The sequence below is a fragment of the Lepus europaeus genome, chromosome 18 (genome assembly GCF_033115175.1).
Source record: "Lepus europaeus isolate LE1 chromosome 18, mLepTim1.pri, whole genome shotgun sequence".
NCBI lineage: Eukaryota > Metazoa > Chordata > Mammalia > Lagomorpha > Leporidae > Lepus > Lepus europaeus.
In genome coordinates this window covers 65,263,186-65,269,204 of record NC_084844.1, presented here as the reverse complement: position 1 = coordinate 65,269,204, position 6,019 = coordinate 65,263,186, and positions in this window count along the sequence as shown.

The window sequence follows — 6,019 nt, the reverse complement described above, 5'->3', positions numbered from 1 at the left end:
GGGGTGCAGGGCCCAAGCACTTGGGCCATCCTCCACTGCACTCCCTGGCCACAGCAGAGAGCTGGTCTGGAAGAGGGGCAACCGGGACGGGATCGGTGCCCCGACCGGGACTAGAACCCGGTGTGCCGGCACCGCAAGGTGGAGGATTAGCCTATTGAGCTGCGGCACCGGCCACAATAATGCATTTGATATTATAAATTTCCCCGAGGAGCACTTTGGCAAATGTATAAAATATAAAATATATTTTAAAAGTTAACTATAAAGGTATATTGTATAAGCATACTTCAAATAATTTAACAGCAAATGGAATTTTGAAATCCATGTATACAACAGATGTTTGAAAATTTTCATGATATATTCATGCTGTGAAAAATTTTATTTATGTATTTCAAAACACATCTTTAATTCCATTCGTCCATGAACTATCTGAAGTACAATCATATATGTGCTTTACATTTTTTCTATAATTTCAATATTGCATGCTGATCAGTGATACACAAAATTTGTTTCAGGGAACTATATATTGTTTTCTTAGTACTTGAAGATGAACTAGTTGAATCTTATTTTATAAACCTTTTTACCAGTTTGGATCTGTTCATTTGTGGTCAGCACATGCTAAATTTATCTGTCATAGTACTGTTTTTATATAATACCAATTTGTATTCATCAAATTAGTTCTTGTGAATCATGAGAATGCTGAGAAGTATATAAAAACAACAATTTTATCTTATTGGTGGACTCTAACTTTATGAATAAGGTATCACTCTTTGTGCCTTTTGTATCAGTTCTATTGAATTACATTTTGAGATTTATATCAGTACAGTGGCTTGTTGTAATCATCTTGGTCATTTATTTAGAAAACACCCAAGTCGGGGCAGCATTGTGGCACACTGGGCTAATACATCATATTATTCTAATTCTTATTTCTAAATAGATAAAAGCCAACAAAAATCTATTTATACTTAACACATTACTAAGCAAAACAGTATACCAACATCCTCCTTTAAGTATGAATTATCCTTGGTATTTTGTTATCTTGAATCTTATTACCTGTGATAACCTAATCTTTCTATATGACCCAGACACTGAAAGTGGAATGGAAGACATTGTGTGTTTATGATAAGCCATGTGTGGAGTGAACTCTGTATTTTTGGGGTTGGGTACACCAGCTGTACTCAAATGATCCAGGCCACAGTACAAAGAAATGACAGCATAGAATGACTACTTTATTCTGCAACACCTAGAGTGTTGGGCAATTATTAGCTCAAACTCAGGAAGAGCTATATTCTACCTTATCCTTCTTGGGCAGTGTTTACTCCAGCAAACTGCACTTAAATGATGAAATCCAATGCGTATAGTTGGACTACTTTTTTTATGCAGTCCACTATCCTATCACAGCAGCACTGCCTTAAAGAAAGCTTTGCCCAGCCTACCTCGAAGGATCTCATCAAATAATAAAGCTTTTATACATTTTTTTCTTAGAAGTGAACTCACTTCTGGCACCATTATCCCCATAAAAATGTTCCTGGTTTTAGCTTTAAAGTTTCTTTCATATTTCTACTGCTTCTTATCATTCAAGGTGCCAGAAATTATTTATACTTAACCATCCCCTCTAACAGAGGTCAAACAAATGCTTTGAAACAACTACTCTTCATTCAAAATGCACACTAGTAGAAAGCAATCAATTATGTAATTTTATTGATTTGCTAACAACCTAAAAGTGACTCCCATTGACAAGGAAAAGAACTAGTCATTGGTTTGACTTAGATTTATTTTTTTAATGACTTCTAACTAGAAGTCACAAATACTTATCTCCAAGCTCCTGTTCAGACAGACTGTGGTTCTGCCGGGGAGCGACAGAGAGGCTTTGGCGAGGCCTGGGAGGACAAAGTGGAGAAGCCAACAGCCTCGGTGGAGAAAAAAAATGGCGGCACTGACCGGGCTGGGTTGGGGAACAGCGGCAGGTGTGAGGGAGTGCGGGCCACTGCTGGTCAGGGCGCCCCCTCGCTTCACCAGGCTCCCGGTGGTGACGCGAGTGGCCTGGCCCTCTAAGCAGAGCGCCCGGTGCTGCCGTCATCACCCCCGTAACAAAAATAAAAGGGTGGGGTCCAGCCTCTGCCTCGGCCCGCATCACCCGCTTCCAGATTCACCTCCGGATTCAGCGCCAACGTGGCCTTCAGACAGCGCCCATGACTGTGGCCAGGGTGAGCGGCCAGGCCGGGCTCCCGCAGTAGGCGGCTGAGGGAGGATCCTGACGTGGACAGGAGGGCGGGCTGGGAGTGCTGCCGGGGTCACGGGGAGGGAAGCTTGTTGATTGGTCAGAGCAAGGTCAGAGGTTATGACCCTGGTGCCCTCACCACCCCGGCACCACACCCTTTTGGATGGCTTCTCTACACCTACTCCAGAGCATTGCTAGCTATGACCGGAAGTTGAATTGCTGGGGTTAATGTAAAGCCTACGTTCATTCACTGACCTCAGCCGATTCTTTGAGTTACTGATGCAACAATGTTCTCTACATTTAGCGCCCCCCCCCTTTTTTTTCTCACCTGTATCTGTGTTATGGGCATAACGTAAAAGAGAATAATTTCTCAAATAACAAAATTTTGGATAAACTCTTTTCTTTGAGCATAACAGCATCAACATGCACAATTTTTGATGATATACTGTCTATTCCGCTCATAAAGCCCAACCAACTCTCAGCAGCTAAGCCACCATCAACATTTCCTCGACTCCATGATGGTAAGGATCACCTGGGTTGTGCCTGACTTCCTGTGTTGTTTTAATTATATTGATAGAGCACTCAGGCTTATAAAATAATTCAGAAATGCACTGGGAAAGTTACAGCAATTTTATTCCAGACAAAAGTAAACAAATCATTTTTCAAACTGCTTTCAGCCTTAATTCCTGCACAAAATTATAAAACAGTAGTTTTTCCTTCTGGAATATTGGATGTTCTTTTTAAAATTATTTGTTCATTTGGGGCTGGCACCATGGCTTACTTGGTTATTCCTCAGCCTGCGGCGCCGGCATCCCATTTAGGGGCTGGTTCTGGTCCCGGTTGCACCTCCTCCAGTCCAGCTCTCTGCTGTGGCCTGGGAGGGCAGTGGAGGATGGCCCAGGTGCTTGGGCCCCTGCACACGCATGGGAGACCAGGAGGAAAGCACCTGGCTCCTGGCTTCGGATCGGTGCAGTGCCAGGCATAGCGGCCATTTGGGGAGTGAACCAATGGAAGGAACACCTTTCTCTCCGTCTCTCTCTCTCTCTCTCTCACTGTCTATAACTCTACCTGGCAAATAAATTTTATTTAAAAATTTTTTTTTATTTCTACCGCTATCTTAAAGTCAATGATAACATCACAACTGTAAAATGAATGCACTTAAAAACATGAAAGATACATTTCCAGGACAAAAAGTATTCAATGATCATGAAAAATCTGTACACTCTAACAAGGATGAGAGAATGAAAGACATTATGAAAAAGTCAGTCTTCAAATCTATGCCTAGCAAAAACGCTCTCCTAAATAGTAAAGCCATTATTTAAGAACGTGTACTTTTACATATCTGGACACCAGCTCCAATAAAATTAGGGAGCGGGGGGTGAGAAAAGATGGCTAAGTCTCCCCAGGATTTCTTTTTATTTTAGGAAAAGTTTATTTACAGAGGCCCTCCCTCTGTCATTCCAAAAGTTCCCTTTCAAACTGGACTTTTTTTTAATAAAGCTTTTATTTAATAAATTTAATTTCATAGGTACAGCTTTTGGAATATAGCAGTTCTTTCCCTCAAATTGGCCCTTCCACCTCCACTCTCATCCCACCTTCTACTCCCTCTCCCATCCCATTCTTCAGTAAGACACATTTTTAATTATTTTATGCAGAAGATCAACTCTATACTAAGTAAATATTTCAACAGCTTGCACCCACCCAGCCACCCACACACAACATATAAAGCACCATCTGAAGACAAGTTTTACTGTTAATTCTCATAGTACAACTCATTAAAGACAGAGGTCCTACATGGGGAGCAAATGCACAGTGACTCCTGTTTCGATTTAACAATTGACATTCTTATTTATGATGTCAGTGATCACCTGAGGCTCTTGTCATGGGCTGCCAAGGCTGACATTATTTAGACAGGGCCATAACCAAAGTGGAAGTTCTCTCCTCCTTTCAAAGAAAGGTACTTTCTTTTTTGAGGGTCCCTTCTTTCCACTCTTCCCAGGATTTCCAGATAAAAACATGTTCACAGCTACACTTTTATTTTATTGTATTTATTTATTTTTAACTTTTATTTAATGAATATAAATTTCCAAAGTACAGCTTATGCATTACAATGGCTTCCCCCCATAACTTCCCTCCCACCCGCAACCCTCCCCTTTCCCACTCCCTCTCCCCTTCCATTCACATCAAGATTCATTTTCAATTCTCTTTATATACAGAAGATCAATTTAGTATATATTAAGTAAATATTTCAACAGTTTGCCCCCACATAGCAACACAAAGTGAAAAATACTGTTGGAGTACTAGTTATAGCATTAAATAACAGTGTACAGCACATTAAAGACAGAGATCCTACATGATATTTTTTAAAAATTGATTTTCTATGCAATTTCCAATTTAACACCAGTTTTTTTTTTCATTTTCAATTATTTTTATATACAGAAGATCGATTCAGTATATACTAAGTAAAGATTTCATCAGTTTTAAGACAAGCACTTGATTCCAAATCAAATGACCATTTCCAACAGATGACAACGATATGAAGCTGTTTTCTAGACAGAAACCTGATGAAGCATGTCTTAGTAGCAGCTTAACAATCATATCAGTAAAATGTAGTGGTACCCCCCAGCCTATTCCCAGCCACTGGAAGCAGTACTTTCCCTGAAACTGTCCTTCATGTCGCTAAAGCATCCTCAATTGTCTGGAGCGATGTCATACTTGCATTATTTAAACTGCTTGTTTTCAGATGTGTAGAATTGTTAGAGCTGAGATTTTTTAATCAATACTTGTAACTTAGTAGAGAAATAAAAATCCATTTACTATACAATGCTTGGATTTCCTTAAGCATATCTGAATAATGATTATAATAATTTTCCCTTTGAAAATATGTAATCCATATTAACATTAAGTGGCAGGTTACAGTGTATACTTTTTTATCAAGGGATGACTGTTTACATGCCTTCCTAGGGAAAGAAAGTCATAATGACATTTCCTGCCAGTTTTATCACTGATAAGCTATAACAAAATTCACATAATGAGTACATTAAGTACATGATATTAAGCAAAAAAGTAAAACCATTATAATTTTGCTAAAAAACACATTAAAAAGTGAGTGGTTAGATGAGCATGTTGTAGGTCCCAAAGTTTATACTGTGATTCTGAACTGGCTTTTCAAAACAGAAGTTGTCTACATATAAGTTCTGTGATTATTTCTTAAACTAGAAAGATACAAAGCAAAAGCTGTAAGCTCAGCACTCCCCTTTTGTCAAAGATAAATATTCAGATAAACTGGAAGTCCCTTTTACTGAAGTGCATCTGCTGCCCATGCCTGCTGTAGCCCTGAAACTCAGAGCTTTCCAGGAAAGTGGCAGTCACACGTGTTTATTTCACTCGCTCACTCACTGTCTATGCTAAGAGTCACATACAACACTGGAGCTCTTAAACCAAATACTTTATACAGTGAACCACAGAAAAAACAATCTTTAATAGACCTTGAAATCTTGAGAGAGTCAAGATGATCTCATTAACTTTAAATACTAAAAATGTAAAGGGTCCATACAAACTAAGAGTTGTAGTAAATGTATACTTTCTAATATTCACTTGCTGTGCTATTAAAACTCTCTCAGAGAAGCAGATATCCCCTCCCACTCCTGCCCAGGTCTTTGGTCAACTGATTCAAAAGCAAAAGTTGCAGGACTGTAAAATTTCATGAAATTTGTGTTTTATTTAAAAGCTAAATTACTTATTATTTTGCATTATTATTGCACTCATATATTGCCTGGAATATGTCTCCAGCAACTCAGA